This window comes from Camelus ferus, chromosome 5 (genome assembly GCF_009834535.1).
Source record: "Camelus ferus isolate YT-003-E chromosome 5, BCGSAC_Cfer_1.0, whole genome shotgun sequence".
NCBI classification, from domain to species: domain Eukaryota; kingdom Metazoa; phylum Chordata; class Mammalia; order Artiodactyla; family Camelidae; genus Camelus; species Camelus ferus.
Window position 1 is genome coordinate 88,998,895 of NC_045700.1, and position 22,933 is coordinate 89,021,827.

General features: G+C 42.2%; 1 protein-coding gene across 2 annotated transcripts in view; it reads right to left on the reverse strand.

The window, feature by feature from the left end:
* Nucleotides 1-22,933, reverse strand: part of DNER (delta/notch like EGF repeat containing) — a 264,234-nt gene that overhangs the window by 195,882 nt on the left and 45,419 nt on the right. The window lies entirely within an intron of this gene.

Here is a 22,933-nt window from a genome sequence, read left to right on the forward strand (position 1 = left end):
AAACAGTAAAATTTACAATGATATATTTACATTTGTTTTTGGTGAATTATTTTCTCTTTGGAATTTGTGATGTAAGACTCAAAGGGAAATCACTTTTTCTGGAAGAAAATACATTGGCACTTACTGCCATTTCACAGTCTGGACAGAAATGGGAACTGGGGAATTGCCCATCTTTTCTGCTCTGGTGGCTTCACAAGGCTGCCGGCCCAAAGGAGTCTGTCGTCACCATGGCGACCTGGCACAGCATCCTCCAGGAGGCTGGGAGAAGGGGCCTGCCTCCCTCATCAGGCCACACTGGCCCATCTGTTCATCCTCTTCCCTCACCTGAAATGTCCTTCTCCCTCCTGCCAGTGGAAACCCATCAGGACCCAGCCCAAACCCATCTTCTTCACGGTCTTCTCCATAACTTTTGAGAACAGCAGTGACCCTCTTCATTGAACCACATCGTATAATGCTTGATTGTCAGTTGAGTGTCAAGCTCCAATGTGGCCCATGGCAGTGGAGGTGTTGAAAATGACTCTGGGAAGGTTAGTATTCTGTACAAGGACAACTATACCAATGATTAACATAGTGAAATATTCTGTTCTTCCACGCTGCCCTGAGCACCCCCACGGCTTCCCCTCTCCCCAGCCCCCACTGCTTTGGATGCCCTACTTTGTTCCCTGCAAACCCCTTGATCCCTCGATTAACCTAGCAACTAAGGGGTCAACGCCTGGTGCAACAGGAGACCTCCAGTCCTCTGACTAAGGCTGGCTCGGATTGGTCAAACAATACCAGACATTAAGTGTTTTGACTGTAACCTCTTCCTCTGGAGGCACTGACGGTCAGCAGGAAAAAGCTCCCACATTGATTAGCAATGTCTGCCAAGAGCACAGAATGAGGAAGAGCGGTAGACATGCTGAAAGATGCTGATCTGATTTAAATGTCTGCAGCACTCAGTTTGGCACTTTAGTACCATCCTAAGTCCTATCGTCTTTACTTCTCGTAGTGGAAAATGGACTGAAGGAGGGAGCGAGGAAGACGGTAAAGGTGGTAAGGAAGAGAAAGGGAAGACTGCCCACTGTGTAACTGGGACAGCTTTGTGTTTTTGGTGAACAGCTGCACTGCACAACCTAGTGAAACAACTGCCAGTTTTAAAAATAACCAGGTCTTGGATGGACCTAGAGATCATCGTTCTAAGTGAAGTAAGCCAGAAAGAGAAAGAAAAATACCATATGATATCACTCATATGTGGAATCTAAAAAAAAAAATAAAAAAAGATGAACTCATCTACAAAACAGAAACAGACTCGCAGACATAGTAAACAATCTTATGGTTACTGGGGAAAGGGCATGGGGAGGGATAAATTTGGGGGTTAGAAGCTAACAAATGTTTCATATATATATATGTATATATAGTGGCTAATAAAGTTATATAAAAATAGATTTTTTTAAAGTTTCTTCTGTATAACACAGGGAACTATGTCCAATATCTTGTAATAAACTTTAATGAAAAAGAATATGAAAATGAATATATGTATATGTATGCATGACTGGGACATTGTGCTGTACACCAAAAATTGACACATTGTAACTGACTGTACTTCAATTAAAAAATAAATAAAGTAAAATAAAATAAAAATGAAAATAACCAGGTCTTGACCCTTTTTATTTCCTGTTCACAATGCCCATAAGAGCACCATTTCCTCAAATACTCTGTGCAATAATAATTATATTAATAATAACACCACCAGAATGTAGTTTGGTGCAGCCATTATGAAAAACAGTATGGAGATTCCTTAAAAAACTGAAAACAGAATTACCATATGATCCTGCAATCCCACTCCTGGGCATATATCCAGAGGGAACTCTAATTCAAAAAGATACGTGCACCCCAATGCTCATAGCAGCACTATTTACAATAGCCAAGACATGGAAGCAACCTAAATGTCCACTGATGGATGACTGGATAAAGAGGATGTGGTGTGTATGTACACACACACACACACACACACACACACACACACACACACACACAATGGAATATTACTCAGCCATAAAAAAGAATGAAATAATGCCATTTTCAGCAACATGGATGGACCTAGAGATTATCACAGTAAGTGAAGTAAGTCAGACAGAGAAAGACAAATACTATATGATATCACTTATATGTGGAATTAAAAAAAAAATGAGACAAATGAACTTACTTACAAAACAGAAACAGACTCAAAGACATAGAAAACAAACTTCTGGTTACCAGTGGGAAAGGGAGGTGGAGGGATGCATTGGGAATTTGGGATTTGCAGATACTAACTACTGTATATAAAATAGATAAACAACAAGGTCCCAATGTATAGTACAGGGAACTATATTTAATATCTTGTAAAAGCCTATAATGAAAAAGAATATGAAAAGGAGTATATATATGTATAACTGAATCACTATGCTGTACACCAGAAATTAACACAGCATTGTAAACTGACTATCCTTCAATAAAAAATAAAATAAAATAATAAAACATAATAATACCACCACCAAAAACAATACTTTCTATAACATTTACCACACAATAGGCACTATCCTCTGCCCTTTACACATGTTAACTGACAACCCACAAAAAGCACTCTGAAATTTATTTTATATAAAAATATTTTAATTACATATTTATCTTATCTTGTTATTTTATTTTAAACAACATTTACCAAGGAGGACACTGAGGTGCAGAACGGTTAAGTAATTTGGTTACACAACTCAGAAAGGCAGAGCAGGGATTTGAACCCAGGCAGTCTGACTGCAGACGCTGCATTCCTCCATGGCACACAGTAATTCCTCCAAGCTGCTGCTTGCTGGAGAAAATGTTTGCACCTGCATGTTGAACATTTTCCAAACTAAGAACGGCTACCTGAAAGCCTCTGACCTGCACCAGGCACGGTTGTCCCCCCAAAGACAGGACAGCTGTGCTCCGTCCCTCAGAACCTCTGAGTCAGAGCACCCTGGGCTCCGCAGCCCTGGCCCCAACCAGGCAAGTGGACCGAGCTACCAAGTCATAGGGAAGACCAGTTTCCACTGGCAGAAAGGAGTTCGCATCAGGACCAACGGATGAATAAAAGCCACTCCCAAGAGATCAGGAAAGAAAACATCAGGAACACTGAGTAGGAAAGATGGGGTGCATCAGCAGAGTCCCAGGACTAGGAAGGACCTAGTTCAAGTCCTGATTTTTACAGAGAAGGAAACTGAGGCTCAGAGAGAGTACTGGGCTTGCTCAACCACAGTTACTGATAAAACTTGTTTAAATTCAAGTCTCCTGGCCCCTAGGCCAACACTCCCCAAATCATGCTGCATCAGGACAGCTAAAAAAATGTATGAAGCAATGAAGTGACAGGAACTACTAACTGTTTCTACAAATCTGCTTTGCTCCTCTCTGCAGTATGCCACTGGACTACACTTCCCAGCCTCCCTTGCAGCTGAGTGTTGTCACGTGACAATGGTGCAGCCAATGGCTGCAAGGAGCAAGGAGCTGGAACAGCTCCCAGGCCTGGCCATACAAACCACCCCCACCTACTGCTCCTCCAGGCTCAGTCTCCTTCCGATGACCAGAATGAAATCTCTGTGTGACCTTGGATAAAGCTGCAGAGCTGTCTTTAACCTGGTCCCTGAATGACTCAGTGGAGGAGAATCAACCGTCACCTGGAACTGGCCAGGACTGTCATTACTGTATGAGTGAGAAAGAAGCTCCCGTGAGGAGCCATTACCTGTTTGGGTCAATTTGTTACCCCACCCATCCCATCCTAATTAAGCAAAACTTCCAACTGACCTTCCCTGACCCACTGCTACCCCTCAAAACACGCTCACACACACACACACACACACACACGTGGTTGCACCAACAACTTCATTTATAAAATGATAATGACTACTCAACTCCATCAGTTTAGAATTGTTGAATCAAGGATTTAAAGTTACAAAATGTAACAAGCCTCCTTTTATTTTGTTTTATTTGACAACTCATTAACCATTAGTTCAGTTTGATGTGAAAAATGCGTAACTATTTAGTCTTGGCCTACAGTGGCTTATATCAACTTGCTGATTGTGAAATTTTCAGAAACTTTGTGAGCCAGTTGTTAAATACAGCCATTACTAAAGATTAAATTAAACAGACTTGGGGGAGGAGGGTATAGCTCAGTGGTACAGTGCACACATAGCATGCACAAGGTCCTGGGTTCAATCCCCAGTACCTCCATTAAAATAACTAAATAAATAATAAACCTAATTACCTCCCCACCCCCAAAAGAAGCTTAAGAAAATAAATAAATAAATTTTTTAAACAGTAATAAAACAGATAAATTAAACAGACTTACAATTAAATATATTAAAAGCAAAGGCAATAAATATTCAAATCCCATCTCTTCCTAATTATTTTCCTATACTTTATTATCATCTATGTTCTTGAGGTTACATCTACTGGGTCTGTAGGGTGGAAATTCTACACCATGGTATGCTAGCATGTATCTCTGTGTTGAGAGACATCACCTTGGTACCTTGAAATCAGCTCTAGGAGAAATATTTATACTGCAGAAATTGGCAAATGCTACAAATGAGGGCTTTTTTTTTTCCTGGAGAGTCAGTTGTTAATATTTACTACTGCTTTTAAGAGGAAAAAGCACATTTAAACACCATCCTAATAATTATTTTAAGTGGATGTGGAGGCATTTGGCCTTTTGGTTAGCATGAAAATATCATGATTTTTAATTTGTACATATTACTTCATTTAGTTTCTGTCAAAAATTATACTTAGTTGCTTTAAGAAAATTACTTAACATCCTTATCACCACGTTAATAATTGGGATAGAAGCCACATGAAGCCTCTTAACAAAAATTTGAACTCACTATCTATTTTCTATTCAAAGTACACATTTGCTAATCAGAGTTTCTCTTCCTTAAATTATGAGCAATCCCTTAAAACCAAAAGCTAACATGATGGGGGAAAAAACTGCAGTGGTTTATATTTTAATTCTTTTCAATTGATCTATAGATTCTAATAAGTCCTCATTACAAACCTAGCAGGATTTCTACAGCTATTGGAAAACAACTGATTCTAAAATTGATATGAAAATATATAAGAGATGAAAAGAACCAATTGATTTTGAAAAAAAATGAAGTTAGAGGATTTACACTAACTGATCTCAAAACCACACTACAGTACAGATTACCTACAGCAAGCAAGGCAGTGTAGTGTTGGCCTAAAGACAGACAAACAGATCAAGCGAACAGAGTCCAGAAATAGACATAAACAGTCAACCGATCTTTGGCAAAGGCATCAAGGTAATTTAATGCGCAAAGAACACTCTTTTCAACAAACGGGGCAGGACAATTGGATATCAACATGGAAAACAATTCCTGAGCGTTCAGCTCTCTTTTTCAGTCTGCACACTGTGATACACACACTGCATGAGTCTCGGAAGGGCAGAAAGAGAAGCTTTAAAATGTGTCTCTTCATGTAGTATGAATTTAATTTCAATCAAAACATGCAGAGATATTTTCTAATTATTTAAATGCATTGATCAAATGCAGGACTTATTTATTTACCTGGACCTGCTAAACCTGTGGCCAAGAGTCCAAAATAAAACAAAAGCACTAATAAGAATTGTAACCTTTCACTACTAAATCATTCAATCACGTCTTTGGAATAAATTATCAGAGATTATCTACAAAATGGTATCAGTGAAATAATCTAATTCAACCCACTTCACAGATTAAGAAAATAAATTCCAAAGCAATTAAGTCACTGACGTAAAGAACCTAAAGCCTCACGGCCAGGTGTCCAGGCTTCTGCCCCAGGGCTGATTCCAGTGAGTTTCTCAGTGTCTGGACCGCCTGATCCACTTGCAGCAGAGCCACCTGGGTACCTGGGCCCTGTCCCATGCTCTTGGGGAGTACTAATACACACGGAATTTAGGGACCTCTATACCTAAACCATGTGGGCTCCAAGGAAAGCACATAGCAACGAGACAAAGCTACGGGAAAGCAGCTTTCAGAAATGAGAAAACAGTGTTTATTAATCTAATACAAATGATCCTAAGCTGCTTTCCCTCTGATAGTCTTTTACAGTTTGAAATGTCCTCTTTGAAGACTTAGAGAATAAGAACACTGAAGGTAACTTCTAAATACATCATAAAACTAAAAATAAGCTTTGGAGGCTCTATATTTACACCTGGAAAGTGACCAAGAGCAGAGCTGTAAGGAGGCCGGGACTTCAGGCTCAACACACACAAAACCCGAGCAGCTGGCCACCAAAGGGTGGAGCCAGGATGTGAAGACGAGGGCTTGAACCTCCCGGGACTCAGGAGCAGGCCGTCTGATGTAGCCCCAAGCTGGACTTGGGAGTTCACAGAACTGCCATGTTTTCACCAATTAAGTAACGGAGACCGCAAGCTCAGGCTTCCTCCTCCCAAGGAAGCCTCCCTTTGAACTTGGATCTTAATTACCAACATATATTTATGAAAAAAGCCTTGAAGAAAAATTACATTGAGGAAGGAAACACCAGCAGAAGCCCTGCTCCCCCGGCGCCAGCGCCAGTTTCTTTTCACAGCTTCCCTGGGCCCTCTTCCAATGCGCCTCTTCAACTTCAGCACCGGGCACTCCGTGCAGAGGCTATTTTAAAAGGTTACAAGACCAAAAACAACTACAAGGCTAATATCAGCCCAGGTGTGCTTTCACAAAGTAAGATCCACTTTGATTCTATTGTGGCAGGTCTTTGCCTCTGGGGCTCCAAGTTCTGATTTGCATGTTTCAAGATTACGTTACAATGCGATACTTCCCACTCACAAAATCATAGCTCTGTTGAAAGGATTAATATAGAATTGTGCCAAATTATTTTAAGATATGTGAACAGTGAGCAAAACATTATCATCAGCTGATACATGAAGAGAAAGTAGCTCAGCCCGTCCCGCAAAGAAAAAGCCTTCAGCAGAAACACGAGCTGGAATGTTCAAGGAAATTACAAATACCGGGATGACTTCTGTAATCAAGAAAAATGTCAAATGGCCAATTGGCACATGAAAAAATGCTGAATATCACTAACAATTAGAGAAATGCAAATCAAAACTACAATGAGAGCTCATACAACTTAAGGAAAAAACAAACAACCCAATCCAAAAATGCACAGACCTAAACAAGCAATTCTCCAGTGAAGACATACGAATGGCCAATAGGCACATGAAAAACTGCACGATATCACAAATTATCAGAGAAATGCAAATTAAAAGCACCTCTTAGCATCCATGACACAGGCACCGAGTGTAGTGTGAGCCGGGACAAACCGCACAGACCCCAGCCCCAAAGAGAAGCTTGGGGAAAGAGGGCTTGTCCTCCCCTAAGTAATCAACCAGAAACAAATTATCTCGAGGAAATCTAGCCTTTTCATCACTTGACAGGCGACCATGGGGTGAACCAAACCTTTGGCCACGCGGATCTTAACCCTTTTCTCGTTGCCACTTGAATCTACAACTAGGCTGCTCCCCGCCACTTCCTCTTTCCTTGCCGTGCCTTCTGCAAAAGCTGCAATGACTGAATAACAACCAGGGGTTATATGCCCAAAAATCCCACCCTGAGCATGGATTATTTTCACCTGCTAATTTTAAGACATTATGACAAGGAGTCGTGGTGACTAAGCAAGTCTCAGCAGGTGCAGACTAGTCCACAGCTTGGATTGCTGAGAAAAGTCTGTAATAAGTAATAAAATAGAGCAAAAAAAAAATCTGATTTGGAAAAGCGCGGTAAACACAGATGGCTCACGGCGTAAAATAAATAATGCTATCCTGGTTTAATTCAGAATCCCAAATATCAAAACTGGGAAGCCCAATCACCACGAATTGATATCTGCGTTTTGCTGATGCCAAGCAAGTGCGTCAGGCCTCTCTCTGCAATTGTGTAGCTGACATCATGGATGGGGAAAAGGCTTAAGCCAGCAGCTGTCTTTGAGTTACTAACAGGGTGGACTAAACATCTGACAGTTGCTGGTTATGTAACATTACACTCGGGCTTGCTGAAGGAATAAAAAGTTCAACAACATAAAAGCAATCAAATTAAGTATTATTTTAGTGCATCCACTCAACATCTTGCCAACTGACCACACGCTGTGCTGTGGAACCAGGCAAGCTCCCTGCCCTCAAGGAGTTTATGTGCAGTAGTCCAGAGACAACAGATAAGAAAGAAAGAAATATTTAATACCAACTGACGCCAGTAAGAGAAAAATGAAAGGGGGCAAGAAGTGGTCAGAGGGTTCCAGAATGGTCTCTCCTAGGGGTTGATGTGTAAAGAGAGCTGAATGTAACCCAGTGACCTGGGGGGAGAGAAATCAGGCAGTGGGAGCAGCAAGAATGGTATCTATCTTACCTCTGTGAAAACTAATCATCACAAAATATTTTTTCAGAACCCAACTTCATCACTTGTATCCATGACATTAATATTAAAATGGACATTTTGAGAAAATTCACATTATTGCAGATGGAAAAATAAAGTAGGAAATGTTCTGCGAATGCAGTCTGGAAATATGGATCAAAAGCTATTAGAATTACCCTAATTGTTCAATTCCATAATTCTATTCCAAAGGAGATACGGGATGAACGCATTCAGAAACGTGCACAAAGATTTTTCTACCAGAGTTACCTATGGATAGCTACATTGAAGATAGCTGTAACTTACAGTAGCAAAATGTTGGAAACGACCTCAAAGTCTAACAACAGAAGAAGTGCTCAGTAAGTTATAGCACCTGTGTGACGAAAAAGCCAAAAATTAAACAGCAGGTTTTGGTACAAAAATTTAACAACGTGCAGAAATGCCTATGATACTTTTAAGGGAGAAGGCAGAATATAAAATTGTGTCTATAAATAATTCCAACTTGAAATCTATGATACATTTACACATACATATAAACAATATTCTGGGGGAAATGTCTAAAAGGTGATTTTCTCTGACTTGGGAGATTGAGTGACTTACTTTCTTTAGACTCCACTGAAAGTTCTTACTATTCCACAAACAGTATGATTTACTTTTATAAGGAAAAAATTAAAGAAATAAAAGTATGCACTTTTATATCATTTGCCTTTTTATATAAAAAAGGAGGGGACTGAAAGTATATGAAAACGAATATATGCATGTGTATGTATGACAGAGACATTATGCTGTACATTAGAAACTGACAAATCATGGAACTGATTATACTACAATAAAAAATAAAATAAAGGAAAAAGAATTTTTAAGGAGGAGCCTGCAGTCAGAAATGTATTATGTCCTCGGGAAAACTTAAGGTAGAATTTTAGTGGAGTGGGGAAGAGCTGAGTTCTTCACCCTCATTCCTAGGTTTGGATTTTTCTCTCCCATTTACTGGCGGGGCTGCTTTCCCACCATAATCTTGTGTCCTAAGGGCCTAGCACCGTGTGTGGTACATAGTAAGTGCTCAGTAAATGCCGACTGAATAATGTAGAGTTACAAGTTCAAGGTAATGACTCCTACTATTTAGAGTTTTTTATCCACTGTCTAAATGGAGAGCACTGTTTTGTATTTAAGTGAAAGCACAGGCTATTCTTAGAGTAACACTTCAGTTGTTTTGCATCAGATTCAGTATTTAGGGTTGTCTCTTTGCAAAGCCCATTAAGTATTTGAAATAACTAAGCTTTTTTGTGTTACTTGTAAATTCTGCATTGAACCTGTCCAAAGGCACCAGAGTTATCCCATTTCTCCAAATCGTTTTCCATTCTTCACCCTCAGAGATATCAAATGACTTAGATGCTTTAGAATATCTCATTTTCTAAAGAATTCTCTTCTTTCAGTCTTGCATTAGGAATTCTAACCATATGCATAACAGTCATTATGATCATAAAAGCAAGTTATAACAGCTACTAAATGGTAAACATCTCTATATATGTGCTGCGATTATTTTTTGATTTAAGTACAAAAGCTAACAGACCTTTCTTTGAAGAGTGCACTTCGCCCCAGAATAACTCATCTCCTATATATTCACTGTTTCAAACACTTTTTTTTTTAATGTGTAAAACCTTCCTCTGTTGAAAATGCTCTTGCAATTACAGTAGGCTTTCTCCCACCCGGAGAGAATGTGTCTCCGTTAACCCGTGTCAGGAGGCCAAAATCCAAGAACGAAGCATATGCTGTCCTGAACTCATTAGACGGAACAGGTGGCTGACACTTGTCATTCTTTCCAGGAACACAGACAGGAGAGAGGAGGACGTGAGAAAACGCCAGACAACAACAGCGGGTTAAAAGGGTCTTGGCTCACACTCTCCACTCTTCTAATCCCCAGTCCTTTCAGGGTGCATTTCTACTGCAATCAGAAAACAGCATGTTTTTTTTTTAAGGTGAAAAAAGCTAATAGCAAAGGGTAAATAGAAAGGTGCTTTGGAAAGTTTAACTACACATTGATACGCTCATCAGTATCTCGTATTAAAGTGTTCTCCTCTGCAGGAGGGAGAGTATTAGGTATGTAAAAGTGATGCTTCAGAAAGAATTCTATCCAGTTATATGCAGATAAATGTTTATCAGCCAACTCTCTGAAAAAAATGTCTGCCTTGAAGCAATTCCAATTTCCATGGTGTAAATGCTCCCACCATGCCTAATTTTCAGCTACCAGTGGTCCCTGAACTCCAGGTTGGAAGGAGACGCACAGTGTCACCCTTGCATGCCAGCAGGAGCCGGCTCCGACACACAATTGATTTTAGCTAAGAGCATCGCGGAATTGTACCAGGACGACGGCAACTGAGATCATCAAAAGGAGGGTTATATTTATATCCAACAATGTGATGGCAGAGAAGATCTAACACCTGGGGGTCATTACACTTTACAAAGAATGAAGGACAACTGTCCTTAACTCTTCCCATTCTGCTCTTCCTTCTCACAGCTTCTCTTAAGAGCATCAAAATCAATAGCTTAACTTCCGGGTGAACCCAACACCCCACAACACAAATTCATCTGTTACCTACTCTCGCCCACACGCGTCAACTAAAGAGATCCCATCGGCTAGAGATTCAGCTCTTGGGTTTCCCTACTCCTGGTGAAAAATGCAGATATCCCCACTAAGCTAGTCTCATTTACTCACACCCTAGTGTGAATGAAGTATCTGACCCAGCTTTTGAAGGCAGCTTAGAAGAGACGTAACAAAAAGAGTACCGTCTACTCTACGCCGTAATGGAGACAGTCATCACCAAGCAAAGGGGAAGGATTTTCCAAATGGAAATGCATTTCCCTGTTTGACAGTCTTGCTTGGGGATAGTCCTGACAAGCAGCCTTCCCCCACAGACTCCATCAGAATAGAGCTTCTTGGGGAGACCAGGATTGCAATGCCAGATCCTCTCTCCTGAAATGAGGAGCATCTTGATGCCAAATCCCAGCTCTTCAGCCCCGCTACCAGCCCTACGTGAATCCCCTGCTTTCCACCGGCCCCTACACACGCCTGCTTGCACACTTCTTTCTGTGGTGTTTGCATTACCTGATACCACTCTCCTGCCGGAATGCCCTCTGCCTGCCTGCCCAGCATTACCCAGTCACTGTCCACTGTTACTTCCAAGCTGCTGCTTGCCTCACCTGACAGGTCTGGTCTCTGAGTCCCTTCCTCACTCTCCTGCTGGTTCTGAAGGGCCCTGGGGCCCATCACCATGGACAACTGCGCAATGCTTTCTGTAGCATCTCTGCAGCCTGGGAGAAGCACAGAGTGTAGGGGACATACATTGGTTTTGCTTGCCTCTCCTCCATTTGCCCTTCGTCTGGAGTGAGCACCAAGAAGATTTCCCTTGGAGAAGCTTAGTGGACTGTCAGTCTGGCCCGAAGGTCGCCCCATGACCTGGCCAGCCCATTCAGCCTGTCTCTAATTCCAGTCATAAGTCAAGTGACTGGAGGACAGAGGCTGAGTTGTCCTGAGGGTGGTTCCTGCTTCCCTGCCCACCCTGGCTCCCTTCTTGCCAAGGTCAATTGCTCAGCTTCATCTTCAGTTCTTTTTTTTTTTAATTTTTTAACTAATCTTTTTAAATTTTTAAATATTTATTATTGTATTATTTAATTATTTTACTTTGGCGAGGGTTGGGGTAGGGAGGTAATTAGGTTTATTTATTCTTAGAGGAGGTACTGGAGATTGAACCCGGGACCTCGTGAATGCTGCAAGCATGCGCTCTACCACTTGAGCTGTACCCTCCGCCAGCCCCATCTTCAATTCAGTGAGCTGCTCTGCAGTCCAGGCAATTCCTTTAAATCGACATGGGTCCATTTCTGTTGCTTGCAACCAAAGGACTCTTGTTGGCATAACCGCATTTATAAATGACACATGGACAAACGGGATAGCAGGAGTAAAGTCTCAATCTTCTGTTTTCCTGCAGTTCTCAGAGGATACCTGAGTGTCTTCATCCAAGCTCTGGAATCACTCTGATTTTTTGCTCTGCAGGGGCTCAAGACATTTTCTGGGTCTCAGAGAAAGCAGAATGGGAGGAGGAAACCCTCTATGGGAAGTGGGGGTGGAGAAGGACCCATTCAGATCTCAGTCTGTTCCCAAGCTGAGAGCCCTATTTTTGGGCTGCCCCCTGGGATCCGTCTCAGGTAACTTAGCATGGGGCAGGTGAGGATAAAGGACAGTGAATTTAGAAGGATAGAGATGGGGGAGTCTTTTATTCCCAGACAATGAATGAGCACAATATTAGCCAAGGGGACCTCAAGGACCTTCTGTAGGTGACATTGCAGAGTAAGTCCCTGAGTTTCAAAAGGGGTCATGAGGAAGCAACGAGCAGTCAAAAGGAGACTAGACACAGAGCAGGATACAGGTTAATACGATCCATCGGAACAATCCGAGTGCCCAAGTGCCAACAACCACGACGCTTTTAAGATTCAGCGTCACAGCAGTAAAGCAGCAGTAGGGACAGTTAGATCAGGCACCCTGATGGTACAGGGAAAACAAGCAGGGAACATAATGGATTTGTCTCAATTAGGAAAGGGAAATGGCAGGCATTTGACATCTGAGCTACTACCAGTCATTACTGTAGCACTCCAAAAAAGGAAAACTGTACTCAGAATAGATTTACTTAATGATAGAATCAAAGAGCTAGAAAGAAACATCAAAAGAAAAATGGAGTCTTACCCCCTGCAGCCTAGAATGATTTGAAATTAAGTCAGCGAGAAAGGCAGCAGGAAAAGTGAGGGGAGCGTGAGGTCCTGAATCTGAAACACCTGGGTTCAGACTCACGTTCTGCCATGACCAGGCAGGTCGGCTGAGCAGGCCCCTCACCCTCTCCGAGACCTCGTTCTCACATTCTCCATCTGTGCAATGGAGAAGACCAACACCCTGCAGGTTTACTCTGCAGAATACACGAGAGAACAGCTAAAACCCACTAACATGTGAAGTTCTCCATGTGACATGGCAAGCACACCAGGTGCGTATATCAGGACATCGCAGAGAAGACGGAACCATGGACCACTGCACATCAATGCACAGTAAGCAGATCTCTCCACTAGAATGTGAAAGAGAGAGGAGGGAGAGAAGAGCAGCAGTTGTTATAAAATGCCATTAGGTGAGGACGGGAGAGGTGCCACGAAAGGTGACCCGACCGCTGTCCCTCCGGCCATCTCCCATGACACCAAGACGTGTCGGGCAGGAAGCAGCATGCAAAAAACAGCAGATAGCTTGAGCTCAGCCGCTGGCAAAAAATCCATTTTTTTCAGCCTCGCATCTTGTGCGTTTTAGGTGTGAAAATGCAGTAATCAGAGTTGAGCTTTCAGCATGTCTAAAAATAGTGCTTCACCTGCTGCTGCTTTTTTCCATTGGTTGCAAAGGCTATTGTTTATTTCAGCAGATGGAAAAGAAGCTGTGAAAAGCTGTCCACATGGTGCAGAAGGGAGCTCGGAGAGGCGGGGCCGGGGAGTATGTTAATGACTGGGGTCGTGGGTGATTAGCTCAGTCGCTTAACACAAGATCCTTCTTCTCCCAGGAGTTTGTTGGAGCTCGGGTGCCAGCATGCTAATTTGGACCCCGCGTCTCAGTGAGCACGCAGTGAGCATTTCCATTAGCTTCTGTTGTTTTCCCCCTCGCACTCTGAAAGGTCTCTTCATGTGAAACATGGAAGCTTAGAAGCACTTTGAGCCCGAGTCAGAGGTTTCCGGAGAAAATTCTCTGTCATTTGTGGCTCTGGAAGGCAGCGCCCCTGATGCTGACAGCTGCCCTCCAATCCTGCCGGGACTGGGAACTGAGGCTGAGGCATCTTCAGCAGAACAGTGGGAAGGTGTTAGCTCTCCCAGGCCCCAGGGTCAGCCATGAACGCAAATGCAGGTTTTTGTCTTAGTGGAGTTGCGAATTGTTAACCCCAAGCCCGCCAGGAGCTCACTGCTTCTCCTGAGCCACTTGCCGTGAAAATAAAAAGTAAGTAAATTCTCCATCTGCAGTTACCTTTCTCTGCGGACGGCCGGTATCTACCGCACCATCTAGTCCTTTCATAAATACACAAACCAAGGCACAGCTTGATCGCAGATGACTGTGACTATCCACCCCACCTTCAGCAGCTCCCTACCCGAACCAAGAGTCTTCGCTCCTTTCCCACTATTCCTGAGCAGTTCAAAATGACGAGAAAAATATTCACTGAGGCTCATTTTACACTAAATTCGACAGCAAAACCACCCGCCACCATCTCCAAAAAGAAAAGGCCTCCTCCTGCTATGCTTCCATAAATCCACCTCCTAAGACTGTGACTTCTTTCCTTTTCCTGCCGTGTCTTGACACCCGTAGCCTCGCATGTGCCTCGAAAGGCTCACACCATCTGGTTATTCTAAGAGGAAGTAAACAACAGAAGAAAAAATATGGGGGGTGAGAACAGGCTAGTGGTTGAAAATTCCTGCTGTACAATTAGCTGTGCTGCAGATGCCAAAGAAAAATATAAAAATCATGAGGTTGCCTTAAATCCATACTTAGATTTTAGAAGGTTGACTTAAACCCGTATTTAAAGGGAGGTTTAGGCAAAGGGTATGGGAGAGGTTTGGTCTTATTTAGCTATGTGTTTATTACAAAGGTAACAATAATGCCTGAGGCGAAGGAGAGTAATTTTGGAAACCCCATCCTGAGAGTATATTTTATCTGGTTGGTTATCAATGGCTGTGGCAGTTGAACCCTTTCCCAAGACGGCCCTGAGTTCCAACCATCTGGCCCTTGAGTACTGTTAACCTTGCAGGTCAGACAAATCTCAGATTTTGGATTGGAATAGAAGGTTCCAATCCCCACAACAAGACCACGTAGTTCTTAGCTACAGAAACTACCATCAAATTAACAGATTACACATCTTTGAGGTCAAATCAGAATGTCCTAGGAAGGGCAGGGGAGGGATAAATTAAGAATTTGGGACTAACAAATACACATTACTATATACAAAATAGATAAACAACAAGAACCTACTGTGAGGCACAGGGAATTGTACTCAATATCTTGTAACTAACTATAATGGAAAAGAATCTGAAAAAGAATAGATATATGGAGATATGTGTATGTATAACTGAATCACTTTACTGTACCCCAGGAAATAATACAACATTGTACATCAACTAGACATCAATAAAAAATTAAAATTAAAAAAAATAAAATAAGTGGGATGAGATGACCTGAAAGGGGTCGGGAGAGGATGGGTGAGCCACAGAGACCCAGGGGAGGCCACGTAAAGGCCCATGTGAAGATGAAGGTGCTGGTTAAGTTACGCCACAACAAGCCAGGGACCTCCAAGAGCCACCAGTCCCTGGAAAAGGCAAAGAAGGACCCTCCCCTAGAGAGTCTGGAGGGGGCACGACCCTCCCACACCTTGATCTCCAACTTCTGGCCTCCAGAACTGTAAGATAATCCATTCTCATTATTTTGAGCCACCACATTTGTGGTGCCTTGTTACTGCAGTCCTAGGAAGCTAACACAAGCACCTCGGCCATTGACGAAGTAACTGGGAAAAGCCGCCCTGTGCCTGCGGTCACTATGATGACCTGCGGGCTAGTGGGAGGCAGGTGTCCGAGTGGCAGAAGCTTTCAGATAAGGAGACCAAGGCTGCACCCAGATTTTGTCAATCACTTGCTGTGTGACCTCAGACATGTTTCTTAAACTCTCTGTGCCTCAGTGTCATCTCCAAATAGGTGGGCAATAAAAACAGTTCCTCCCTCACAGTGTCATTGGGAATAAAGGCGATCATCCTTCTAAAAGTGCATGGTTCCAGGCAGACCGATGGTGAGATACGTTCCCCACGACTCAGCCTGGGCTGAGCTCCAACTCAGAGCCACCATCGACGTGAATGCCAAGAATTCATAAATAAAAGAAAAGCTCACTGCTAATGGCATCAAGCTCTTTGAACGTGTTTTTCTCTGTAAACTTCTTGTTTAATTAAGACAATTCACATTTTTTGCTATCCACACTTCTATTTATAATACTTAAAATTATCAACTTCATTCCCACAATCACACCTAAGCACGTATTCATTAATTCTCACAGGAGGAGTTTAATTTCAGGAAATGCGTTTTTGAGATGTTTTGATGTCCTGGAGTGATGAAACTGTAATGCAAATTCATTTACTTTCCGAAAAAAAATGAAGGCAACGATTTTTCAATTTCAACATTACGTAAGTAATAAAATAGAAGTCATTACGATCCTAAAGACATTTACTCCCATGATGCTTTATTGTGGGTGGCTGATTAGCAGCCATCATTCATTCAAATGTTTGCTTAGTACCTACAACATGACAAGACAGTGGTATATAAGACTGCGATTTTTGGAATGACTCATTATTTTTGGAAACATGCCTAGTTTTTGTGTCCAGACCCTCAAAGCAGCTTCTCCGTCCAGAGCTAAAAATACCTGCCTGGTGTAGATAAGCAGACCTGTAACACACCAGCCAGCCCCTCTCCCAAATGCAGAATAAAGGAAAAATTCATTCAGAAGTACAAGAATGGAGCCAGGCCTGCTACTCTAATTTTCAGGCATGCTTACTATATGAGTTAGAGCTCTCCAGAGAAACAGAACCAATAGGATGGATGAATGGATAGACAGACAGACAGACAGACAGACGGAAGAGCAGATGTATTATAGGAACTGGCTTATGCGATTATGGGGGCTGAGAGGCCCCATGACCTGCCATCCATAAGCTGAAGATCCACGAAAGCAGTAGAGTAATTCAGTCTGAGTCTGAAGCCCTGAGAACCAGAGGAATCAGTGGTATAAATCCAAGTTCAAAGGCCCCAAAAGGGAGTAGGGGAACAATGGTGTAAGTCCAGGTCTGAGTCCAAATGCCCAAGAACCAGAACCACGGATGCCCAAGGGCAGGAGAAACTGGGTGTCCCAGCTCAAGCAGAGAGCATATCTGCCCTTCTAACTTTTGTTCTACTTGGGCCTTCAGTGGATTGGACAACGACTACCCACATTGCCACCCAAAATGATACATCTTTACACAAAGTCTACTGATTCAAATGCTAATCTCTTCTGGAAATACCCTCAAAGACATACCTAGAAACATTTTTTTCCCCCAGCGATGTGAGCATCCTTTAGCTCAGTCAAGTAAACACATAAAATTAACCATCACACTTGCATTTCAAGTGAACTGCATGGGAATTAAACATAAAAACCAGTTCTGCCTTACAGGCCTTAGAAACATTCAAAACTTCTTAAGCCAATGATTTGAGGACAAGAAGAGAAAAAAAAAAAAAGAAAATCAGGAGTTAAATTGGAATTAAAAAGAATGCTGCTGAGGTCACACACAATCATCTGGAGGTCTCGGAAGCCCCCTCTCTTCCGGGCTGGGGAGGAAGGTTCCGGTCACTTTAGCTGTCTGTGAGTCTAGCCTTCACAGGCGCCCCGGCTGTAGACGTGGAGGTGTCTGACTTTACTGTTTCCCCTATTGTCATTCTCTCACCCAACGACATGACCTTAACATATGCAAATTTTATCCAGGTGTCTTCTGAAGCAGTATTTATTCTGCCTGAAGATGTCAGAGAAGCCAGAACATCCAACTGACACTATTGGTCCCATTCACTCCGGTTGAGGCTGCAAGTTGCCCAGGGGCCTTGGATCTGGGTGATAATGAACGTGCCCTTCCTCTGAAGAGCCCTCAGGTACCCCGGGACAAAAGTGGCAGCCTTCTACAGGCCCTTCTCCCCAAGCAGGACCGCTCCATGGTATGTCTTGTTGAATCTTGGAACAGTGCTTCCAACGGCCACACAAATTAAAAATGAAGACTCGTCATTCATTCATTCAACACAAACGAACTCTTTCAACAAAGCACACCAACAAAGTGCCTGTTATTTGGGGGTATTCTGAAGGAGGGTTTTTTTTTATTTTCCAACTGCCCATCAGAAGGACCTTGGATAAACAGATGTATTTTACTCCCTAATCCAAATGACAACCGATTCAAAGAATCAGTGCCCACACACCAAAAATCTAATCAGAAAATATCGTCTTGATCCCCTATTTTTTTGGTTTTAGGAACCATTAGACACATTCTGGCTGATTTCTAAGGCTATCAAGGTTGGAGAAAACTGGACATAACTTTTGTAGTTCAAATTGTACAACACGTCATTAAAAATAAAATTATAATAGGAGGTTTAAAACGTAGACCTTGAAAAAAATAGGTTTCAAAATTAGCCAGATTTCTATTGAAAGAAATGTGATACTTTTTTTTTTTTTTGACATATCACTTCCCTACGTCTGAATTTTGTCCTGAAGGATGCAGTGACCTACATAGAACCGACACTCATTATCAGGATTCTGCAGCACCCAGAGCTCGCCGTCACTGACGAAGAAACGCTACAGCTTACAGAGGCAACCTGGAGTTTCAAAGCTAAACAAGAGTGTGTTTCTTTGTCCTAAGACAAGGATAGGGTATCCTTTCAAGGCGTCTGAAACTGGACTTCAGTAAACATTGGAAACAGGGGCCACATAGGAGAACTACATTTTTAAGCCATTAAAAAAGTTTAAAAAAAATGTTTATTCCTTTCCATAGTCACTATAGACACACCTATAAATTACTAACAATTTCAAAAAGATTCTGAAAAGCTCTGTTAACAGCTTACATTTGCAAAAAGGATAGCTTCCTACCCCATTCAGCAGCAAGTCCCCAGCTCCTGACGTTCACAAGCATTTGATATTTATGTAGGACAGAAACATGTGGCCTAATTTAACCTCCCCATGATATAAATATTTCTAATTTGTAATCTGGTCACAAGATCCAAATTGTAAGTCCTGGACCAAGGCTGCCAAAAACCGTGTGACCTTGAGCAAGTCAGTACTTTTACTGCTTAGATCTGGTCTCCACGAGCATTTTTTAAACAGTTGCTTCGAGAGTCTAATGTAAGTTAAGGATGTCTCCACACAAACACTGATGTTCAGGATCAATTCAGTGATGTTCAAAAGGAGCCACAGATCTCAGGTTAAAAACAACCGGTCTGGGGAGAGTGGAATAGCTCAGTGGTAGAGTGCACGCCTAGAACGCACAAGGTCCTGGGTTCAATCCCCAGCACCTCCCTTAAAATGTATAAATAAAAATCTAATTACCCACCCCCTCAAAAAAGAATAAGAAATAAATAAAAATTTTGAAAAAGACAACTAATCTAAAGAATCTCTGAGATCCCTCCAGAGCTGAAATTTTACTATTATTCAGCACAGCAACCTGTTCTATATGTTACTGTATGTGTTATATACCATATACTATATGGCATAATATATGTTACCATATTATATTATGTATACAATATATAACATATCATATAATATTATTATATTAATATAATTCCTATATTATGCCTGCATCTTACTGTATTCACCACACCTGTGCTCATGCCCTAGGTACAGAGACAGACAGAACTCAAGTAAAGTAGTTGGGCTACACTCTGGCCCATCTTACAGAAGAGCTGACAGTTTTAAATGACTTATTTTAATGGACTACATATGTGCTCCTGAAGTGACAGAGAATTTGGCGTCTATCAATCATATGACTTTTTCTAGGATTCTGTTCCCCAAGCCTGGTGGAAAAGTGGTCCCATCACAGACATGGGTGGGCAGAAAATACCACCATCACGTCACCCTAACACCCTAACTGTTCATGTGATACTAATGAATTCATGCACATACGTTGGTTCACAAACTGGCCCCTATACACTGAGGGCAAGGAGAGACCCAAGAAAGAGGCAGGCTGCTTCAGATTGTCAAGTGGCAGGTTTAGTAAGCCAGGGAACTTACACATAAGGCTTGTCTTGGGGGCCTGCAGCCACTGCCAGACTCCTAAGAGTTTATACAGTGGGCTTAACGGAGTTCAGCCACCTATACAATCCAGATGGTCTCAACAACACCTTACTCTCTCAGGGCTACGTCCTTGGAACAGCTTCTACTGTGGGAACAGTGGGCAGAATTCCCAGGGCAGGAGAAGGGAGAAGAGCTTCTGAATGCCTGGTTCCAGCTTGCTGGTCAACCAGCAGTCCCATCTTCTCAATGACCTCTTCCAACAACACATCTGAAGCTATGCCCCAGCATGATTAGCAGAAAGTTAAAACGTGGTGATTGGTTCTACCTCTGATCAGTGGGGACAGGTGGAGAGGGTGGTCAACCCACTAGCCTTGACCTAGGGAAGCTCTACAGCTACATTCAGCAATTGCCAGAAACTCAATCCCAAAGGGGAAGCTATGTCTTAAAGCTGCTCGTGTGGAGTTTGTTGAAGACAGCAGCCTGTCAGAAGAAAGATCGCTCCGTTAAATAAAAATAATTTAAATTAGGAGAAAATAAATAACAAGCTAACGTGGAGATGCTGCTGGAAACCCTAATTATTCTGCTTCTTGCATCTCTTCAAACCACAGCCTCTTCGCCCCCAAATCCCTCAGCCCTGCTCGAATGTCAGTTCCATCAGGGAAGGGACTTTCACCCGTTGTGTTTACTGATGAATCCTAAGCGCGTAGAATATTGCCTTGCACGGCAAATGCTTCCTCAAAGAATGAAACAAAGTCCTTTACTCATGCTAAAGACATCGTGGTGGTTGTGAAGGTGGCTACGAGCAGCAGTTCGTAATGATGACATATCCACAGTTACTGAGATTTTATAACCAGGTACAAATGGAAAACTATTTTCCCAGTCTCCTACATAACAGCCTGGGGCAAAAAACTGGTCACTCTGCACACAGTTCCCTGCAGCAGAACAGTATGTGCTGAGGCCTCCCATGGAACCCAAGAGCCATTGCGTATTGAACCCTAAAGTTCCAAGATCATGAACTATTAACAACAGAAAATGAGATCTGATTTTAACTGGTTATTCAGAATTAAGTTCTTTATGGACGATCCAAAGAAAGGTGGCCTGGACCATGGTCCTCAGTCAAACATAAAATATCAAGGAGACTAAAGAGAAGACCTCATAAAAAAGATGCTTATGAAAAGAAACCAAATGTTAAGAAAGTAAGCAAACATATGATTTATAATGCAGCATAAAGTCAAACCTACCAAATTTAACCTTAAAAGCAGAGTAAATAACATAAGACAGCAGGAGTGCAAACCTGTTTTTTAATTAAATGTTGAAGTGGAACATTCAGATGCCATCATTCCATAGTGACCCCCTTTGCAAAAAGTGGAGGAAATGCCATCCAACTGCATGACTTACTGGTGTTAGGATTCATGATTCATAACAAGGAGAGAAATGAGGGGAAAAAATGTGACAATGAATACATGTATATTCATGTATAGCTGAAAAATTGTGCTCTACACTGGAATTTGACACAACATTGTAAAATGATTATAAATCAATAAAAAATGTTTAAAAAAAAAAAAAAAAGACAGAGAAATGAAAGTCCTTGGCTGTATCCTCATGATGCAGTACCAAGATCTAGAAATGGAGAAACTGACTTTTCCTGTCCATGACATCAAATAATTTGATAGATTTTTAAACTCAATTAATATTTGGTTTAGCATCATACGGTTAGAGCCAAAGACTTCTTGGCTAAATTCAGTCATATTTGTGTCAATTTCGCAGAGTGCACTACTCCCCAAAGTGCTAGGTTGACAAAGAAAATCAATAATCTCACTGGTTAGAGAAGAGCACAAAGTCATCAGAGGAACTAGGGCAGACTTTCCGTGTCGGCACAGTAAAGACGTCCAAGGCCACTGCGCCCCGTGGAGATGCAGGCTATACTTAGTTCACTGACTCCGAGACCAGAGCAGCGTTACGCGAGAGGGTACACTTTTTGACAGACAAAGGCAGGCGCAAAGAGAGTAATGAGGAACTTCAGCAGACTTTCGTTATCTGCAGGTACTGTTCTAAGGGTATTATATGCAATAAATTACTAATAATGCTGCTCCCATTTTACAGATGAGGAAACTGAAGCATAAAGAGGCAAAATAACTTGCTCGGGTTTGCAGTAAGTTGCATAGCCAAGACATGGAGCCAGGGGATCTGGGTCCAAAAGCCATGCTCTCTTCATGCATGGATGCTGAGGAAGGAAGCAAACCCTCATTTCACCTCCTCTCCCACTTCAGGGCCTCCAGTCTAAGGTTCCCTCGTAATCTAGAACCAGCCCGGCCTCTTAAAAAGCCAAGAACAATACCCATCTCTCTGGCCTCTGCTGACCAGAACAGGCACAGCAGACTTACCAGATCAACAGAGCTAAACCAAACCAGTCTTTGAGTAACCAAGCTTCAAAACCTGTTAAGCAGGATGCAAAAGCAAATTAACCTGTGAAATCAGGTAGACCTATCAGAGTGCGAGAACAACAAAGTGGACCAATGTACTGACATTGATTGGACTGAACTAAAATAGGAAAGCTGAGCTTTGATCTTGATCTGTTCTGCCTATTCTTGACCTTGGTTTATTAGCCTGTAGCACGAGAGGGTTGGACCAGACAATTACTAAGACCCCTGCAATTCTAAGACTATGCTGCTGGCACTCTTCTGAGAAAACCTACATTGGGCCTCCCCAGTGCTTCACC